At 42.0% G+C, this 21,836-nt stretch overlaps 1 protein-coding gene across 3 annotated transcripts in view; it reads left to right on the top strand.

Moving 5' to 3' along the window:
* The window catches only part of PTPRE (protein tyrosine phosphatase receptor type E), a 251,092-nt gene that overhangs the window by 68,026 nt on the left and 161,230 nt on the right, over positions 1-21,836 (top strand). For all 3 annotated transcript variants that reach the window (XM_090057753.1, XM_090057751.1, XM_090057752.1), the window contains one exon: positions 4,836-4,898. The gene's annotated coding sequence lies outside the window, so the exon portion shown is untranslated. The remainder of the gene's footprint in view (positions 1-4,835; positions 4,899-21,836) is intronic.

Raw genomic sequence — 21,836 nt, 5'->3', positions numbered from 1 at the left:
CCTATCTTACTGGGACTCGGACTGCAGACCTATACTGCACTGAGGCCTGGACAGACGACAAATAGTGTCAGGTCTCACCCTCACTCTGTTCATGCCAGGCTGTACCCTGGCCCAAATCTGCCAGTGAAACACATGGCTGAGGTTCAGCTGTACAACTAGGCTGAAATGCAATAGCTGTGAAACAACAAAAAGGGTCCAGGCCTACGGCTGCAGCCTGGACATCCAGTCTCAACTATAGCACTGGGCTGAGATGCTACAATTCCCAAACACAGGGGCCAGTAACTGCCAGGACCCATTCCTGGGCAGTTTGCTCCAGGGATTAATACCCTCATGGCATTAGCCCACTTAAGAAAAAAATGGGGAAAGAGGGAGGAAGTAGGAGTTTCAAACTCTGAGACAGACTTTCTCTCCTTGTAGCTGAGGATTTCCCATCCCATAGCTTTTGCTGGCCTCTCCAGTGAAGGGCTGAGCACAGGGCCAGACCAAGATTCTTGCCCCACATCAACACAAATAAAACACACAATGCACAACCCAGAGTGTGCATGGGTGTTACAGTAGAATATGTCAGTTGTATATTTTTGATTGAATAAAACAATATTCTGTAGGCTGTTTCTTCACCCTTATATTGAATTAAAATCGTGGTTCGTTTCTCGGGAGGCGGAAAAAAATCTTCAGCTACAGACACACTTTATTAGCAACACAAAAGGTATATATTTGCAAATAGGGTCAGAGAGAGAGACAAAAGATCAATCACTCTGCCCCCGGGCACAATCATTAGCAGGCTTTTATCCCCTCTCTCCTGACCACGTGTGCAGAAGGAGGAATTTTTACAACTCATTTCCGGTTCATACAAACATATATGTAAACATGTCGCTTCATACGTCCCATGTGCATTATAATTAACTACTTAAGTATGCGGGGCGGGTAGGCTTAATATGCATTAGGTTATCACGCGTGCGTAGATGGGACCCAAGGTTACTCAAGGTTCAACCTGAAGGCAAAAATGGCATTTGCTCTTATCTTAGCCTAAGAATGTGGGGGTCATGAAAGAAAGTGTGATTTAGTGTAACAAAGAGATAGTAAATTTGCAGAACAGAGAGGGAGTGATACCTTAGTACAAAGGGCCTTTGGTGGTTTTTCCCTTCAATTTCCAACCCCCCCACTTCCCTCTCCCATTAAGGAGACAAGGAGGGGTAGCAGCTGTGTTTTTTTTTCTAAATCTGCTATTGATAATGCATTTTTAATAATATTTCTAACACTTATATCAACCAATTAGGGATGGATGAATTGCTTTCTGATATTTTGGAGTAAGAAGTACTTGCTATAAACTGCCAAAAAGCTTAATTGCTTTCTAGATTTATTCTACCCTTGTACTACTTTTTCTTACCCTACTTTCTGACCTCAGCTGTCTGAAACATCAACTAGAATGTAACAGATCATTTCTTGTTCAAAAAGTGATTTTCAGAGCCCTTGATGTAGCACTGAGTGAGGTTGCAGAGAATAAGGACTTTGTTGCATGTTAATTTTAGGCAATTTGGGGAGCTTGTAACTCTGGGATTGTCCACACATTAATTCATGAAAGTAGTTTTAAGTGCCCTTTAGGCATCTTAAAGTTAAGCCACTCCAGAGCAGGTTTATATGTGATCTGTGCTGTGTTACCCAGCTCATACTACACTAATGTGTGGCCACTGTAATATAATGTAACAAGTTACCTGCCCACGCAACCCTCCACCCTGCTACCCTGGATCAGACTGCCGCCCCCCACCCCCATCCCCTGCCAGCCCAGATTGGCCTGCTGCCCACCTGGATCGGATCTGCTGTCCCCTACCTACCAGAACCCCAGATCCTCACTCACCCCTGCCTCCAGTGTCTCCTGGCTTGCTTGTGGCTGTTGGTGCTGTCCCAGGGGAGCAGACAGGGAAGGGGAACTTGCCTGTCCAGCTGCTGCGGCTGCCACTCTGGGGTGGGCTCAGTCCAGAGAGCAACAGGGGAAACTCCTGGGGGCAGGGAGGGATGGGGGGAACCAGGAGGTCACCTGGAAGGGGAGAAAGGCATTCTTACCTTTCAGTCCTCCAGGCCCCGGCTCACCTGAGCATGTGACTGTTCTAAAGTCAAGCTAACATTAATTTTAATTACTAATTGAAAATCCTAGGTATAATAACAAGGCCTAAGGTAGACCAGTACCTTCCATTAATTAATTGAATATAGGAATAACTTTTAGAGTACATAATTCTGTTACACGAATGAAGAGATTGGTTATGTTAGAGCCCTTCTTTCAGCGTGAGGCTTTTTGGCACTACAGCAATACAAATAATCTGATGTAGCAGCTTGTGTTAGAGGACTTCCTAACTCTGTTACTTTCAGAGTGCTCATCATTTGAAAATGTATTTCTCTCCTCCCCCACCCAACCTTTTTTTCTTTTCTAAGCCTATAGCTGCTTCTTTCTTCAGGTAAGTATTCTAGTATGTTTTACTTCAATCACTGCTTCAGCATTAGCCAAGAATATTATTTGCAAATATAACTGTCTTGGACATTTCCAGTATTGAAGATTGTTGAACTTGTGATGAAATCAGTAACTCAAGACTGTATTGCCACCACGTTTCCATGTTAGCAAATTAGTTAGCCTTTTTTAAATGTAAGCATTAATGCTCAAATGTTGCTTTTGTATTGAATACAAACTATTTGCATTGTTCAAAACATATTTTCAATATGTTTATATTTCATTAGCTTGTTGTCATTTTAAAAAGCTATTGGCTTATCGTAGTGACACACATTTTAAAGCCAACTGTCAGATAATTGCATTGATGATAATTGCTTCTTAAATTGATACGCTGAGGAAAAATGCTGAAAGGGAACTATTTTAGATCATGATATCAGCAAAACATTGCTGTCTTCATTGTAATTGCATTCCTGTTTGGGGTCAGATGATAATACAACATTTGTTTAAAGGTTTTTGGTGGGCTTTTTGGTATGTTTTCCTTGGGGAGAATGAGACCTTTAAGCTTAGCTATCTAGGATTTTCATTATCTGTTAATGCCTGACTTGTTCTCTAAAAGAATAAGAACTAAAATTCCATGTATGTACATAGACATAGGAATGAATTTGCAGCAATGTTACAGTTCCCTCATTGGCAATGTTATATAGAGGCTAATATATGATTGCACATAAAAACTTCCATAAAATGGGTCTGTTGCCATCTCCCAATTCCCACTTTTACCTCCACATTTCAGTATTTTATGGTGACTTTTGTAAAGGATGGTGTGAACTTAGTTGGCCTCATCTTTCTTCTTCCTTCGGTACTACTTCTAATTGGTTACTTCTAGCTGCAGCACTTATTTTCCCTGAATAGGTGCTGTTGGCACTTGAAGTAGGGTAGTGAATGCTAACATGACTGATGGTTTCTTCTGGGTCACAGAACAGTATGCTTATCAATTCAATACTGTTCTAAGACAGGAAGTGGGACTCTCATAATGCAATGCCTGTAACCCTTTATCTACTGAAAGCCTGCCAATAGAATGCCTGTTAAGTAGGATATGGTAGCTTCCATACTATTTCATTTCTTTAAAAAAGGATGTGCTGAAAACTGTAGCTATTTATTTATATGCTGTTTTAATGTCTGTCAGCTTCCTATCCAGGTATTCCTGACTTCAGTGATAATTAAATCTAGTTTTCTTGTTTTCATGTTCCTTGATACCATGACAATTTCTAATACTTCATTATTTTTTAGCCCAGCTCTTTAATCTTATCACTGTTTATCTTAGCTGATAAGAAAGCTAGAAAGGAAGATGAAGGAAATCTTCACCAGTGTCTGGTTTCATGGGTACTAGGCCATAGTAGCAGTACTGCACTAGTGGGACTTCACCAAATAGACTCAATGCTAACATAAGCCATTTAAAAAACTGAGCCACTATCCTCCTTATTAATACATGAAGAGAGTACACATTGTTTTGTGACCTAATGGCCTATTGGTCTGGCATGCAGGTTTTGGTGAAGATAAATCTTTATATCCTATAACAGATTTTTGTTTCAAGTCAAATACCGGTAGCTCTTTTGCTGCTGAGAAGTGGATAGAATAAAATGGTAATCCTCTGTAATATATGTATTACAGAGAATGAAGATTTGGGTATGCTTTTATATATACATTATCTATAAATATGTGTATACGTGTGTGTGTGTATAAGCATACCCAAATCTTTATTCTCTGTAATTGTGTTATATATATATATGTATGTATATATTTATACATGTGTGTGTGTATGTATACATACATACATACAGTGTGTGTGTATAAATATATTTATATGTATATAAGCATTCCGAAATCTTCATTCTCTTTTGATCATTTTTATTATGTTACGTTTATTTCACTGATGACCTTAGGTTTCGACTTTAGAGTGAAAAGTGATAGCCTGATAAAGAAGAGCACAGCTACAATTGTCTCATCTTAAGTATCTGCCTGATGGGTTAAAGTACATTTTATTCGTGGAGAAAGATTCCTTTTACTTTTGCATTAAAAGCAACTGTATAACCATATTTTTTTTTTATGATAATTGTGCTTCTGTCTTAGTGGAGAATTTTTCCTAAACCTTACCTTGCTAATATTTTAACATGAAACAAATTATATTTAATATTTGTTATTCAGGGAAAAATGGAGAAAAATATTTTAATAACTGTTAAATCTTTACAAAAATGGAACTTAGCATTTTCCAGAGGGGCTAGAATTACAGCATTATGCTGAAACTGTCTGCAGTTCTGAGACCATGTTTTCAGCTTCTGTCAATACAAATGAGAAAATTGAATGATTTTGTGTATGATGCATTTGAAATCTTTTTCAGGACTGCCTATGAACATTAGAGGAGATCTATCCAATAAACCACATTTGACTCTGAACACAAAAGGTATTTGCATTTTTTATTTTTATTGAACTATCAAGACATATGAGTTTTTTATTCAAAGAACTGGGATGCACACAATCACTGTTCGTTTGACTTCAGAAAACAAAGATTTCATGGGCTAGAAAATTCCTTAAATATCACTAAAGAATGTCTTGCGTTTTCCTTGTGGAAATTGCCTTTGTATATATCAATGTAACATATTTACAAGCCCAGGAATAGTTTACCAAATAAATGAGATTTATATTAATAGTCTGGCAAACATACAAGACTAAAATTGTTTAATTATGGCACCTATATATTCTCACAGCTTAACTGCATTTCTGTAACTGATTTTTGTTGTTATTGTGGGTTTCTTAGTGAAACCATTGCATTAGTGTACTTCTTAATTTTTTCCCCATGTTTCTAGAAACTCCCTTGCATTGTTTTGGGATGTATGTTGTATGAGTACAGTGGACTACTGATATTCATGAAAACCATGAGAAGACACTGTACAGTGACAAAAGGCCTGACCTGTACTTTACTGTGGCAAAGCAAGTGCCCAGGGGTGGAATGATTATGATAGCTACCACACTAAGATATTGATGTCTGGGCAGTGCATATAGGCAAGGAAGAGAGAGGATATGAAAGCTTTTTTGCTTTTTTAAGTCTTGGGATTTGCTCAGGTACTATGACAATGAAGTTTTGTAGGTGCCTGTATAGATAATTCTTACTCAATGTTACATAAGTGACTTAAATTGTTCAAAAAGTGCATAAGTACATAAACACACCATGTTAAAAGAGGCCATAAACACAAACTATGCAGATTGTAGCATGACAGAAACTGCAGTTACTGTCTGAAAATACACTAAGAAAAAGAAATAGATATGTTTTCAGGGACAAACAACAAAGGCATTACCTCCGAGAACTCGTGCTGCTTAGAGAAAACCATACATAGCAACATCTATTTTAGGAATCTCATCACCACAGTAGCTTCACCATTTAACATTCTCTAATTCTTTCTGTTACATCCACTTAAAGTAGAGGAGGGACCCCCCTTTTACAGATGGAGAACTGATGTACACAAAGACTTAGGTGACTTGCCAAAATCACAGTAGCATAACTGAATGGGGGGCGACTGAGACAGCAGCCCTGGGTGATACCTTTGAGAGGGGGTAGGGCGGGGACACAAAAATAGCTGCTGCCACAGCTAGTGGCTGACTGCACCCCTACCACTGGTAGTGCAGCAGCCAGCACTGCCCCATGTGCAAAGCTGCCCTGTTTACTCTTCTGCAAAGTCAAAGTCACACAGGAAGAGCGGGAAATTGAATCTAGAAGTACCAACTACAAGTCTGGTACCCTAACCAATGAGACATAACCAATGAGACATCCTTCTACCTTGATGGTTTTCAATGACAATATAGATGCTACACAGGGAAGTTAAGGTTTGGATGTACAGGCATTTCTTTGTGTTTGGAAGTACAGGCATTTCTGAAATTAGGCTAACACTACATAGATGGCAGAAAGGCACAATTTGCTAAAGCAAATCCTTAAACTATTGTTACAGTCTCTATATTGTAGCTACATTAACAAAGAATCAGCATGTAGAACCATTTTGTTTCTGGAGAAGAGAGGCAGACTTACTATCTGTTAGTGCCATAATATCAGGACTCACTTTCCATTGTCAGTTTCACAGCTGCCACAATGATTTCTGCCAAGAATTCAGCTCCTGCTTTTTGTCTAATCAAGCCTCAAACACTGAAAAATGCTATTAACTCGAGCAATCTATTTTAGACTGTTTTCTTGAATTTTCCACTTCAAGAGTTGATTTTCTCTCTTGCTAGTCATTACTCTGAATATATCCTGCGATACAAAAGCACACAAATGTTCCACGATTCCAGAAGATTTATACTAGTAGTTTAGTTTTATTTGCATTAAAACTACCCTTTATTCAGATGTGGGCCTGCCTATTACTCCAGCTCTTAAAATTTAACTTCATTTATGTGTGGCCAGAGAGCCTAACTGTAAGCTTTGACCTAACCAAACCACAAGCATGTTTCAACGTTTATGAAACTTAAATGGGTCTGAATTTTGTCACCCCCATGTCACATTGTTAATTCAAACAGCTGCTTTGAAGTTGTTAGTGTACAATTTGTTTATTTCAATAGAAACACCATCCCATAGGGCAAGTCCACACATGCATGTGCGCTTGCAGTAGCTCAAATAGAAGTGGTGCAAATTTGAGCCAGGGCTTTGTGCCTCAGTGCATGTGCTCAGACATGCACTTCGTTGTGGAGCAAATTGTGCCACTTGGAGCAAAATGACCCTGCCTGGCTCCTCCTGGATCTGTAGCCAGGGGGAGCTAGAGCCTGGGGCCAGCACCTGTGCTGTCCCCAGCAGTATAAAAAGCTGCCCTGTCCTGGCCATCCATACAATATCTGCCCTGGGAAGCAGCTCAGGGCTACTCACTCTCAGGAGCTTCTGGGGCCCAGCCAATTGGTACCTGGGGACACTACCCCTTGTGCCAGCTGGACTGCTGTAGCAGCATACCAAATCCATTTTTAAAAATACCCCAAAATCCATGTTCTTCCGCAATTAAAACAAAAGACCGCTCTACCCACATGCACACACATACACACACCCTATAGAAAGAGAGAGACACAGAGAGACGGTGAGGAGTTGGGTAATGCTTTATTGGTATATATACAATGTTAAAGCAATGTGGAAGCCTATCAGTGTCTCTATCATCATGAATAAATAAATTCTAAATACCTATATGTGTTGATGTGTGATTTTGGTTTTCTACACACATGATGGGTGTATGATAGGGGGATGTGGTGTTTGCAGGAAGCGGATGCAAAGGGGTGTGGAGGAAGGCAGGTGGGTGTGTGTGGAGGGATGTGGGTTGGTCTGTGGGTAGGTGTGGGGCAATTGCTGGGGGGACTGTGGGTGTGGGGGACCTTGTGGGGGAGCTGCTCAGGAGGGCCCATGGTCCCCCCAAGGCCACAGCCCCAATCCCCCACAGGGCCCCAGCCCCCCTGCCCAGGGTGCCAGCTCCACTCTGGAGCCAGGGCCGGTAACTGACCTTTCACAGCAGCAGTGGGGGGACCATGCACCAAGCCCAGCCGGGTCCTGCCGGCCCTGGAGCTGCTTCTGCTGCCCAGCCGGTCCGTGGTATCAGGACCCGGCGCAGCATGTCACTGGAGTGAGGTTGTGAATGGGTATAGCATATTCTGGAAAGATAGGCAAAGGAAAAAAGGAGGAAGTGTTGCCCTTTATATAAAGGCAAACCACATGTTCTGAGGTGCAGTGTGAAGCAGAAGGCAGGCCTGTTGAAAGCCTATGAGCAAAGGTGAGAGGTAGGCATCTGCCACATGCCAGCAAACCAGGAGGAGGAAATGAATAAGGCCTCTTTAAACACTGGCAGAAGCTTTCAAATTACAGAACCTGGTTCTCATGGAGGACTTTTTTATTATTGGGACATCTCCTGGGAGGGAAACACAGCAGTGCACAAACAGTTCAGCAGATTCTTCAAGTGTCTGGGATAACTTTTTGATACAGTTGGCAGAGAGGCCATCTAGGTTAGATGCTCATCTTGACGTGCTACAGGGAGGAATTGGTTGCAAATGTGAAGTTGGAATGTAACTTGGGTGACAATGATCAAAAAATGATAGAATTCAAGATCTCTAAGGAGAGGAAGGAAGGAGAACAGCAGAATAAAACTTCAGAAAAGCACACTTCAACAGAATCATGGAACTGCTAATCTAGATCCCCTGAGAGGCAAATCCAAAGGGAAAAGGAGTCTAGGAGAGCTGGCTCTCTAAAAATGATCTTTTAAGGGTGGAGAAACAAGCTATCCTGATGCAGTGGAGGAAGCGTAACAGGAGACCAGCCTAGCTAAGCAGCAATATCTTCCATGAATTTAAACTCTAAAAGGTATTGTGTAAGAAGTGGAAACTTGGTCATAGTATTAAGAATGAATATAAGAGTGTTGCACAGGCATGCAGAGAGAAAATTAAGAAAGCCAAGGTACGATTTTAGATGCAAGTGGCAAGGGACATGAGAAGGCAATAAAATGGGATTCTACAGGTATGTCAACAATATGAGGAAGAAATCCTAGGTTCCTTCCAGAATGCAGAAGGCATTCTAGTTATGGGTGATGCAGGGAAAGCTGAAGTATTTAATGCCTTTTTTACTTCAGTCTTCACAAGTAGCAGCAGCTACCAGATGACAAGTACACATAAGGAAGGAGACAAAAAGTCTAAAGTAGTAGAAAAACAGGATAAGGTTTACTTAAGGAAGCTAGATGCTTTCAAGTAGGCAGAGCTGGATGCACACTAGTGTTTGGGCTACAAGGCATCGTGTCCCCTGCCCTTTTCAATAGTTTGAACATGCTCAGAATACCTGGAAGCTGGAAGGATCTGGAGTTGCTGAACTACTCACCTCTGAGAGGGGCTGACCTACTTTTGAGGTATGAGTAGGCATGGTGAGGCCTCAGTTGAGGCTAGAAAACCTCTGAGGTAAATTAAAACTGTTACGTTTAAGTGAAAGTTAGGTGTCATGTGCATATTAGTGTGTTGGGTGAAAGAAACTCGGGTGGTGTATGCATGACAGGATGATTGGTTGGCTGGGCAATTGGCAGGTGCTAGTCACCTTTGTGGGTAAAAAGGAGCCAAATCAGGGTGCTCTGATCTGGGCTCCTTGTTCTGTGCCCTCTGTGTGCGTGGGGCTGACAGGTGAAGATGCGTGAATGAGTGAAGACCTGAAAGGTCAGTCTCTTCCCTGATCCCTGTGCAATTGGAGCGGCGTGGATCTTGACAGTGAGGGATTAACAGAGAGTCGTGCAAGTCTGGAGTGTGGAAACAGGTTGGGTGAGGGTCCAGGGGACCAATCATGTCTGTGAGCTGAGTGGGCCAGAGTGGGTATCGGGTGTTCAAGGTGAGGATCTGGGGACCAGTATCTTTGTGAAGTGAGAGCGTGGGGCTGTCAGTGAGCTGGTAGCATGAGTGAACAGCATGTGAGTGCTGTGGGGAGAGAGAGAGATAGAGGGCAGGATTGCTTTCTAACTCGCTCATTGTTGGATTGTTTTGTTGGTATCATTGCTGGTCTGCTTTGTTGGTATAGTGCTGTTGAGTATATTTGATATATATATATAACATTATTGTTAGTGTTGTTAAATGTATGTATATCATTACCCCTCCTATTTTGTGTTGTATTATTTATTGCCACATTAGAGCAAGGCTGCAGGTTTGGGACCTGGTGAGTGCAAGCCTCCATCCCTTTCATTTACTGTGTGGTTGTGTTAATTAGATTAATTATCTGATTTACACATCTGCCATTAACACTAGGGGTACTGAAAGAATTTGCTGAGGTAAATTCAGAGCCTTGTGGAGATTAGGTGAGGGAATGGGTGACTGGAAAAAGGGATAATACCCACGTTGAAGAAGGGGAAGAAGGAGGATTCAGGGAACGACAGACCAGTCAGCCTGAACGTGGTACCTGGAAAAATCATGGAATAGGTCCTCAGGGAATATATTGTGTAGCACCTAAAGGAGATCAAGGTAATCAGTCAGCATGGATTCACTAAGAACAAGTAATGTCTGACTAGCCAAATTTCATTCTATGATAAGGTGACAGGGTCTGTGGATAGATGGAGAGCAGAAGATGTGACATAGCTTGACTTCAGCAAGGCTTTTAATACTGTCTCACATGACATTCTCATTAACCAGCTAAGGAAATATAGGCTAGATGAAATGTAGATACATAACTAGTTGGATCATTGTGCTTAATGAGTAGGCATGAGTGGTTCAATGTCTAGTTGGGAGGGGAGGTATCAAGGGGGATGCCCAGAGGTCTGTCCTGGGTCTGGTATTTTTTTAGTATCTTAATTTTTTATGCACTTTGGATGGAATAATGAGGAAGTTAATTTGTGTGAACTAATATAGATGGTGGAATTATTGGCTTGGCTGCAGTGTTGCAGAAAAGTGCACTTGTGTTGCATACTGGGTTGTATTAACAGAAGTGTCACTTGCAAATCAAGAGAAGCGATTCTTCTACTCTGTTCAGCACTGGTTAGCCTGGCTAAGCTAAATCAGTTTTGTGACTGGACAGACATCCTAGAAATGCAGTGGCTCAGGCTAGAAGCCAGGGGGCACTAGAGCAGCCCTCCCTTTGTTGCTTCCACAGACCTGAGCTGAGGGGGGCATAGCCACGCCCTGGCAGGACACTCTGATTATCCACCCCCCTCCCCAGGCAGCACAGCAGGGAATGTTTATAACTCCTAACCCACTAAGAAAACAAAGCCTCTCTCCAGTAACTAATGGAGCGCTTCTTAAAGAGCTCTTTCAAGGAAGCACATTAAGCTACCTGTTGATTAGCTCCAAAAAGCCTGCCTGCCTCTTGTCTCCCATAGCACAGACCACAGCCAGCATGTGTTCTGCTAACTAATGCTGAGGTGTCTGCACAGGGCAGATGGGAGAGGGGACTAATCCCTATTTAGCAGGGAGAAGCCGGGCAGATGCTCTATACCTGCAAGTCTCTGCCAGAGTTCTGGCCAGAGAGCAGAGGGGAGGAGCCATCCCTGCTGTGGAGCAGAGAGCCCTGCCCAGCCCAGAGAGCTTGCTAGGTTGCTGGGGGAGTCTAGTTTATCTTAAACCAGCCAGGGGTTTGTGACAGACATTGCATAAACTGGTTTAAGCGAAATCAGTTAAGTCTGATACTACATTCAGCCAGGTTAATCTCAAACTGGTTTCAGTCATTTTCAAACTGGCTTATGTGTACTGAACATCTGTTCTGTTACAAGTTTCAGCCAGTTTCTGATTGCTTAAACTGGTTTATGTGTAATGTCTGTCCCTAGCTGTGAAGTACTAAGTCCAGCTTTGAGCCCCACACTTCAAGAAGTATGTGAACATACTGGAAACATTTCAGTGCAAAGCAATGAAAATGTTAGGGGTCTGGGAGACAAGACTTATGGGGAAAGGCTGAAAGAGCTAAAGTATTTATTCTGGATAAGGGAATTTGATAACAGCCTTCAAAAATCTAAAGGGTGATTTGTAGAGGGAATGGGGAGAGGCTTTTCTCTGTGGCTGTAGGGGAGAGAACCAGGAACAATGGCTTCAAGCTGAATCAAGGAAGCTTAGGCTGGAGATGAGGAGGAACCGTCTTACTATGAGGGTGGTCACTCATTGAAACAGACTACTCAGAAAAGTTGTGGAATCTCCATCCTTGGAAGTTTTAAAGAGCAGGTTAGACAGACACTTGACTGAGATGGTTTAGTCAGGGGTGATCCTGCCTTGAGTAGGGGGCTAGACCAGATGACCTACTGAAGTCCCTTCCAGTCTACTTTCCTATAATCCTATTGTGACAGGTGCCTTCCACTTTAAAACTGGGAGCAGGCAGCTGGCAGCTGTGGCCCAGCCCCAAGTAGCCAGCCATTTTAGCTTCAGGCTCACAGGGCCGAGGCACCAGTTTGCTGCAAGCAGTCAAAGGAGTAACAATACCCAGCTGAACTGCTGCTCAGAGAACATCTTGGAATTCAGGGCAGGAGTTATTGGGGATGGCAGGAGGCTCCTGGTCCTGGGTATGCCTGGAAACTGCACTCTGCTAGGGACGGTGGCCTGGTGGGACTGTTTGTGGCAGGATGGTCCCCTAGAAGTGCCAGGCCAGCTACCTCCCCAGTGAAAAGCAAAAAGGGGCATCTTAAAACCCCAGCCCCCATATCCTGGTTACCTGGACATAAGGACAGGCACGGGAGCCAGGCATGGCTACAGCCACCTGAGCCCCACAAGGGTGTAAGATTCTGTAAGCCCCAGGGACGGGGCAGTAGTGTAGCTCTAGGGATAGGGCATGACAGAAAAGGTGGCCTGCACAGAGTAGGGTACACAGTGGTGGCCTGAAGGCCTGTAAGTTGGGGGCACTGAGTAGGGCTGAAAGGGTGGCCTGAAGAGCAGCACATTGGCCAACCCCCAGAGGAGGGTTTATATGTAGAGAGGCCTGGGTAGGGGCTCGGGGCAGAGTCAGCCCACTGTTTGGTGAATTGCCTAGTCACTATGCAGATGAGGGTCACGGGAGAGGCCCAGAAGGCTGCACCAGCGCCAGCCAAGGAGTGAAGGGATAAGCCTGATGGCCTATGGAAGCCACTTAAAGGAGCAGGGCAGGGTGAATGTGGCCCAGTAAAAAGGGCTAGAGTCCCAGAGGCCCAATGAGAGCAGGCAGAGTGATAGAGGCCCCAGTGAGAGGCGGGCAGTATGCATGAGGCCCAGAACAGAGCACTATGTAAATGGCCTAACAATGGACTGGGTTTGGCCTGACTTTAAGCCGGGGTACAGTAATAGCATGGATGCCATCTGTGAGGCATGGGCCATGGTGTATGGCAGGTACAGAGCTGTGGATAGCGCCCCCTGGCATTGGTGCAGGAAAATGGGCAGCCCCCTTAATGTTACACCAATTAACCTAACAATAAGTCATGGCAGACAAGGCTGGGTGGACTGCCCTACGTGGACAGGTGGGCAGGCCGATGTAAGATCCGAACCGTGAGATGGTCCCTTGTTACACTCCTGAAAGTAGGTTTGTACTGTATTAAAATATACATTTATGCCAGCATTTTCGACAGTGTTTTGGTTTTAGGTGCCTACTATGAGACGCTCTACAAGGGTGTATGTTTCAGAAAACGGGTGCTTAGCACTTTCTAAAAATCAGGTCTATTTAAGAAGTCTCATGTTGGGCACCTAAACATTAGCTGCTTCTGCAAAAAAGTGGCATTAATATTTGAGGTAGGATCAGTCACATCCACCTGCAGTACACATTTCACTGGAGAAGCCTGTTAACTCTACAGAGTTGAGATGAAATAGTGAGTGACAGATGTCTGAGATCCTTATAGGAATAGTTTGCAACCAGTAACTGCTTTTGTTTTGCTCCTCTGTTCAAAGGGAGCATAATTTAGCTAGAGTCAAAAAACAACGTTTTATATCACTTTCTTTTCCATAGAGAAATTGTTAATGGGGTATACAGGCTAGCAGCCTCATATTGAATAATGTATTTATCAGTATTACAGGCAGCTTTCTCCTTATAATTTACAGTGTGGAGGTCATAAGCAATTTGGAGGGCAGAAGGTTCTCCTGACACTTTCCTCTTGAACTTAGAGGGGATTTTGATTTGTGCTGGTTCATCTACAGTCACTGATTGGGTTGACTGTTTCCTATTCCAGTCACAGGAGGAAAGTCTTAATAAGATTACACGGAGAGAACCTTTCTCAGAAGATCCCATTCAAGTTGCTGGGTGACCGTATATCACATGGTAAAACCATGAGTACAGTATTCAAAGTCAAGGTTTCCATTTATCAGAGAGGGGATGGGAAGACAGCTTCTTCTATAAAGTTGCTTAGCAGCACTAGATTAAGATAATTTGAACAAACAGTTTAACAGGGAGCTGCATTCATCTATCAGAAAGAATGGATCCCGTACTGCTGTTGTGTTTGTTCTCCATCAGATCAACCCTGAATGGAAAAGAGGTAAAAGGGAAAAGGCAGTTATTTGTTTAATTTAGTTAAGTGTATGTAAGCATGTATAGCCCTGAACACCCTTACATGCATGCACATGAACACATGAATACACACATATTTATAAAAGCCTGTCTTTAATATATATATATATATATATTCAAGACACACCTAAAAAGTCTTACATTAATGTGTGTACATAGGTATGTGTAAGGGTGCTTAGGGCTATATAATTTTTGTCTTATAAAAGAAAAATATAAATTACATGAAACAATATTTTAGTATAATGTCAGGAATTTATAAACTGAAGGAATTTCAGAAAGTAAAAATTGTGAACTTATTGTAAAACTATAATTTAAGTACCATTTAAAATTTTAATTGCTCAGCTATTCACAATTTGGAGGACTTATTTGCTATATCTGAGAGAGAATCCTTAAAGCCCTTAAACTATAAAGGCAAATATATGTATACCTTTAAGCATTGGATTTCCCCTTCTGAAGTAAATGGGACTGTTTGTATGAATGAATAATCATTTCTATAAAATTATCTAGGATTAAGACCTAGAATTTCATAGAAAATAGGTAGGGGTTTATTGTCTCTGCAGCAGTAAAATAGAGATATTTAAAGTTACTTTTAAGTATGCACAGTTTATATGATTGTTCTGTCTGTTAGATAAATGCTGCTGCTGCTGCTGTGTTCAAGGTATTGATGTAGCCCACTGCTTGAGAGAGAAAATAAATTTTATTAGTAAAGTTCTCCTAAGAGTATATTAAATTATGCTATTTTAATATTGAAGATCTCCTTTGTGATTCTCTGTCTAACCTGTTTAATTACAAAACTGTGACAATGAAGGAAGGTTGACCACTGTTTATTTTTATAGGAATGAAAGCTAAAACAACAAGTTCATGGTAATTCATAGTGGTTTTTTGCATCTACAATCTAAGATTAAATGGTACTTAAAAGATTAAAAAGGAAGTATTTCTCATCTTGTAAAGAACAGCTAAAGGGAAGCTCTGGTTTTACAAAGTTTTCACATTCTTATTATTAAAAGAAGTTACTGTTAAATTAGATCTTAATACGTACCAGTTTATTTGGTATGTCAAACTAGGCAGCTGGGTAATGTATGATCATTCAGATGCATGAAAATCTCTGAGGAAACCTGATAAATCTCTCTCTCCATATATATAAATCTCTCCTTCAGTTGTTTTGGTGCTAGACTGAAATAGAACCCTTAGTTTAAAGAGCCAAATCAATTTGGTTTTGCAAGGGAAGCACTATTGCCTCACTGTGTAGTCCCCTGCCTGCCCCAAGCCCTGTAGCTTGCATTAAATACATATATTAAAGTCTCAAAATAAAAAGCCCCTGAAATTCTTCTATATGGGTTTCAGGACCCAGAAAACATTTAGTCATGGAACCAGTGCTCCCTTTTCATCATGAGGTCTGCCTTACCTGTCCCCTGTAGTCCTACTGGAAGACTTATGCAGTAACAAGTAACAAGCTGCCTTCCATACCCGGATGAATTTAATCTTTGATGTATAATAAGAAATGACAAGTAAACAAAATGTAATGTTAACGAAGTAACTGGATAATAAATCTTCCCTAAATACACTGAAGTGTAATTTATTTTGCATTGTAAATGTAAAGCTCTGTATCCCAATGCAGGTTTTCTTTTTGTCTGTGTTCACCTGTAAGTAGAAACAGATGGCTTTGGCACTAACATATCTAACATAACCAAGTTATTTTGTTAGTTGATGCTATAATTCACAATGGGGCAGAAAAACTAGAAATCTAAACATTATTTCAATCAAAGTACCCTCTCAGGAAACCAGCTTTGAGCACTGGTGAAATGCATTCTTCTACCTCGATGGCTACAATGGAAGCTGACACTGCTCAGCACCTCACAGGCTTAAGTATGGGAATATCTAGATACAGTCTCTTCTTATGTCTCAAGTACTTTTATTGTTTCAGTTATTTTTTTAGTTTACTTTTTATTGTGGCAAAACAGAAAGTCCTTGGTATTTATTGCATCTTTTCCTTGTGATTGGTATAACTGTGGTGTACTTGTAAGGTACCAAAAAAAACAGTGAGAGGTTGCTGTTAAGTGTCAGGCCCCTTACTCTTCTTTGATGCAAGGTGTTGAAGGAAGCAAATATGTAGAAGGTGGGAAAGAACCCACAGCAGCAAACAGGCGAGAGTGGCAGTGATGAATAACAATCCTTAGTTTTAGTCACTTGTCCTGGAGAGAGGCAGGAGCCCCCCTGGCCTGTCACCTAAATCAATTCCAGTGTCTGACTTGAGAGAGGATGTGCAGATGTAGCATCAGACACCTCAGTGGTTGGGTGGGAGGGTGTTTAAGGAAGTTATGTTTCTCTCTGGTTTGGCCATTCTGGGTGTGGGGAAAATTTGAAATTTGACAAGCGTGTATTTTCTGATGAAACTTTCACTGAAAAATTCCCAACCATCTCAGTACATAATTGGCAAAACTACATATTTGTTGTGCAGTCGTCAAAGTGGGTGCTAATAAACTTTAACATTAAATCAGCCCATTCTGCTCATGCCCTGTTTTGCAGACAAACCTATCTTTAAGTATTGTTAGAAAGTAGTAGAAAAGGAATTTGCTAGATATTTTAATTCCCCCTGCTTTAAATGGTAGGTTTTTTGTACTATGAATGCAATTGGACAAAATTAGGGGGTGAATGAAATGAATCAGTCTATATAAACTTCCATAACATTCATATAACTCAGAATTTTGGCAAAGTGAGCTGGTAATTAATTTTGTGTTGACCACTTAAATGTGTATATGGCCAAGATTTCCAAAGAGAATGTTTCTGCTATGTCCTTACAGTTCTATTAATCAGACTGAATATTTCAAATTTTCCTTTAGTAAATAATCTCTTAAAATAATATCTGTTTCCAAACCCATAATTTAGGAATCTGTTGGATAGGGAAATAATAATCAGATCTGGAGTCAGAGACTACTTTGTTTCACATTTGGTGGATTTTCTCTCAGGATCTGAAATAAATGTATATTTTGTGTTTAGAGAGACATAAGTTTCTAGGCCAGTGCTTCTCAATCTTATTAGACTGGAGGCACCCCTCAGAATATGCCAGATTGTTGTTTTTCACTTGTTTTAAGACTACAGAAAAATGATAGAGCATTTTTACTGTTGCAAAATGCTCAGAAAGGCTACAACAGGTCAGAATGTTTTAATGCCATGGGTTCCTATTGGAAGTCTCCTGATTTATCATGTGGATCAGGTTCACATACCTAACAATGCTAACATTGTGTGGCACTCTGTGGGTCCTTTGAAAACATCTCAGAGCACCCAAAGGTATTGTTGTACCCTGGCTGAGAATCACTTTTCTAGATGAATAGCATATCACCACTTGATCCTACCTGCAAGGGCAGATCCTGGGGGAGTGGCACCCTCTTTCCACAGTGTAGCTTATGTTGATGACTTTAGTTCCCCTGAAGCCTGGGTCTACTGTGGAATCTGAGGTGTGGGTGGAGCTCCAGGCTGGGAGGACCAAGGATGGGATACCTGGGGGACCAAGCAGGGAGCAGGTGAGGAAGGGGATGAGCTTCATCTGCTGTTGCTGACCCTAGGACTATTTCTGCCCTCCTCTGGTCAATGGCTGCAGTGCAGGCTGCTGGGCTCAGCAACAGTGGCAGCAGATAGGTCCCTGCCTCTTCAGTGCATTCCCCCCACCATCCCACAGTTTCCAGCTGCAGGGAGCAGCTACAAAAGGTGTTGGGCCTGGCTAAAGATGACAGCGGGGTGGTCCTCCTTCCCATGCCTGCTTTTCATCAGTGGAGGCACCTGGAGAGACCAGGCAAGGGAGCAAGAGTCACTGCTTCTGTCCCCAGTTGAGCTAGGTACTTCATGCTGCCATGCACAGAAACTCTAGTTCAAGCAGGTCAAGAGAGGCTCTGGGGCTCCCTCAACCCCTGGGTCATCTGCAGACAGCAACAGTGGTGGTGTAGGGCCCTTCTTGCTACTCCCAGTGACAGCCCCTGGACAATTCCTGCTGGAAAGGAGAAGGAATGAGAGGGAAGGCGGGGGGTGTCTGCACTGAAAGGGAGCGGGTGCTGAGAGAGGTGGGGAGAAAGGGAGTCTTACCTGATTTGGGATTCAGAAGTCTCCAGTAGATGCTGCCTTGGTGTGGTCTGCCTGCTGGAGGGAGGAGAGGTTGCAGCTACCCCTCCAGGGCCAGTGACATCTGCACCCCACTTTTCAAATTCTGAGATTCATCCATGCCCCCCATCTCTCTCTCTCTCTCTTTCTTTCTCTCTCTCTTATTAGCTGTATTTATTGTTATTTTTACAGCCTGAATTGATTCAATCTTTGCATATTAGTTTAGCCTGCCTAGATAGAATTCATTTGAAAGTGAATAGACATTCACTGTTAACTCAGGGAATGGAGACACATGCCTGAAGTCCTCAGGCTAGAAGCCCGGGGGTGCTAGAGCAGCTCTGGGAGGAGATTTAATTCTCCCTTCCCTGTCCCACTGGTATGGACCCGAGATGGAGTCTGCCTGGTGCTCCCCTCTCACTGCTACAGTGGTGGGGGTGCCAGATGCTGATCTGCATGGCCCCCTGAAGCACAGCGGGCAGGGACAGGCACCCCCCATTCTACCCTCTCTGCCCCTGGGGGACTTCAGCCATGGTCTAGCCACCCCAACTGCTACTGCTGCCACTTGCCACTGCAGCAGCAAGGGGGAAGCACCTGACAGACCGCGATTTGAGTCCATGCCAGTGGGACAGAGGATGGTAGGGGGGATAAACCTCTTCCCTGATATCTTTGGGGCTAGCATCTGGCCAGGGCCCCACCCCTGCTCGTCTCTGCTCTGGCTGGGGAGCAGAGGGGTGGGGCCAGCCCTGCTCTACTGGCGCAGAGATCCCAGCCCAGAGAGCATGTCGGGATGCTGGGGGACTTTGGTGTAACTTAAACCAGGAAGGGGCCTGGGACAGAAATTGCATGAACTGGTTTGTATTCAATCAGTTAAGTCTGATACTGCATTCAACCAGGTTTATCATAAACTGCTTTTGGCCATTTTGAAACTGATTTATGTGCACTGAATTTATATTCTGTTACGTGTTTAAACCCAGTTCTGATCACTTAAAATAGTTTATGTGTAATTTCTGTCCTTAGCTCTAGAGTCGGATTTTTAATTACGCTAAATATAAAAATACATAAGTGCTTGAACAACTAATAAATCTAGACCTGTGTCACTAGTTTCCTTTATAAAATAATCTAAATAAACATTTTAAAAAATGCAAGCAGCAAAACAATTAAAATAGGATTTTCATTGTGCCCTATAACTTGCCCAGCTGTTAATAGTGGATGAGGTTGTTTCAAATCTGCATACATTCAAGCACAACTCTGTTTCTTACAGTGAAGATGGAATCACGTCATAAATAATATACAAATGACAAATGCAAATATAATTGCATATGTGAATTCAGGAAGCAGATCTGTGATTGAGTGCCAATGTCAATCAGTCCTCTGCACCACAACATATTGCATCCTATTCCAGAAGTGTTAAACCCCTCCTTCTCCCTGTTATTAGAAACCTTCCCACATACGTAGGAGGAATTTTGTATCACTTGAGTTATTTCCCATTGCTATTCAGTCAATCATCATACATGCATCAGCTTCTTCTGTGTCATCTTTTAGAATGATACTGTTCCTCTGATGTGTCTGGAAGGTATTGGCTTCTAATTCTCTCTAACTTACTGTTTTATGTGAACAGAGATTTTCCAGAATAGTTCAGTGGGATGTTTGAGAATGATTACATTATTAGTGAACAAATAAAGGCAAATCGTAGCTCCTGTTGCCATCATTGCTGTGTGAAGCCTCTATGCTTATGTAATATATTTCACACTAATGATTAGCAGTTACACTGTGATGAAATAGATTGCTAATACTCAGTGGCTTAACTAAGGTGATGCAAATGGGAAATGGCCTTGGATGCTGATTTGAGAGAGGTTGGGGCAGAGGGCACAAATCACCAATGCTCCTGTGTCCCAGGTGCAGTTACTAAGCCCCTCCCCCCAAGAGTTCCATAAACTTGACTCAACCTTGTTGGAAAAAAGATGAAGAGTGTGTGTGTGTGTGTGTGTGTTTGCTTTTTGGGGTGGAATGAATTTAACATTTACTGCACTTTCCTGTTTCTGTGTATATAAATGCTGCTATCTTGTAAACTATTTGGCATGCATCTGTTCCCATCCATTCCAAGCTTTTCTGAGCTTCACTCTCTCTTTACTCTTGATGAAATGTGCTGGAAATGCATGTTTCTGGTCTCTTTCACCTGTCCTCGTCTTAAAAAAAAAAAAAAAAAAAAAAGGATTTGAATGAACTAATGCTGTGGTTTAATACAATAACTCTTTTCCTCTGGAAACAGGAACTCAAATAGGTCAGAGTACAAGACAGAATAGAATCCTGTGTTCCTTCACACCATGCATTGGAAAGGAACAGCACCGCAGAAAAGAAGTCATATTGGGGCTGAGCAGAGATGAAAAGAAAGCAGCTGCACAAAGGGGTCGGTCCCCTGCTAAGCTCTCTGCAAAACTATCCAACCTCCCCTCTGCAAAACATCTGTGCAGGCATTGGGCCAGGCAAGAAAAAAAGACCACGGAGAGAAGGAAATTGTATAAGTGGTGGAAAGTAAATGCTGCTTGAAGTTAACCCAGAATTAAGTTACTGCAGCATTTAATTCCTTTTTTTAACTCCAACGTGACAGGATTCAGTGCAGCATTGGTCAGCAGCTGGGGGTGGCAGGGCACTCTTTAAGAATTTGGTCTTCTAACAGTTTGAAATTCATTTAAGTCTTGCCTATGAACAATGAGCTATTACTAACTTACCCCAGTTGAGGGGCTGGCCTAATGACTCAACTGTTCCAAGTTAACTGGAAAATTGCATTTGGCAAGAAGTAAAGAATAACAGGCAAACGTGAACCATCTCATGAGACAGTTTCAAACAATCTGCAAAACTACTGAAGGCATTGCTTTGTGCTCTGTGCTTAGCTACCAAAAACTCTGAAGTGAGCTACACAGCATTCCATGGAACTAGTAACCAGTTATGTAATTACTTTAAAGGACATGAAAAGGACATGATTTTTTAAAGTAGAGCCAAGTGCTTAAAAGTTAAAGATGCCAAATTTGATCACCCAGTCAGTCTTAATTCTGCTCCCTTGTTAGGTCCATCATCTTCACTGACTGAGGCATTTGGCCTATGTGAAAAAAAATAGCATGAAATCATGTCATTAAAGTTTGTATCATATTTCAGCTGCAAAAAGACATCAAAATATGGCTGCAGATCAGACTGTACCAACCTTTAATTATTAACTTCAGATTGCTTAGGTTGCAAAATTAAGCAAACTTTTTAATGTAATTTCCTAGATCTTTTCTTAAAAGGAAAAATTACTTTTTATATATAATGGTTACATATCATTATCAAGTTTGGAAC

Source organism: Crocodylus siamensis, chromosome 7 (genome assembly GCF_052110815.1).
Source record: "Crocodylus siamensis isolate JL-2025a chromosome 7, ASM5211081v1, whole genome shotgun sequence".
Taxonomy (NCBI): domain Eukaryota; kingdom Metazoa; phylum Chordata; order Crocodylia; family Crocodylidae; genus Crocodylus; species Crocodylus siamensis.
This window is presented reverse-complemented; position numbering and strand designations above follow the sequence as displayed.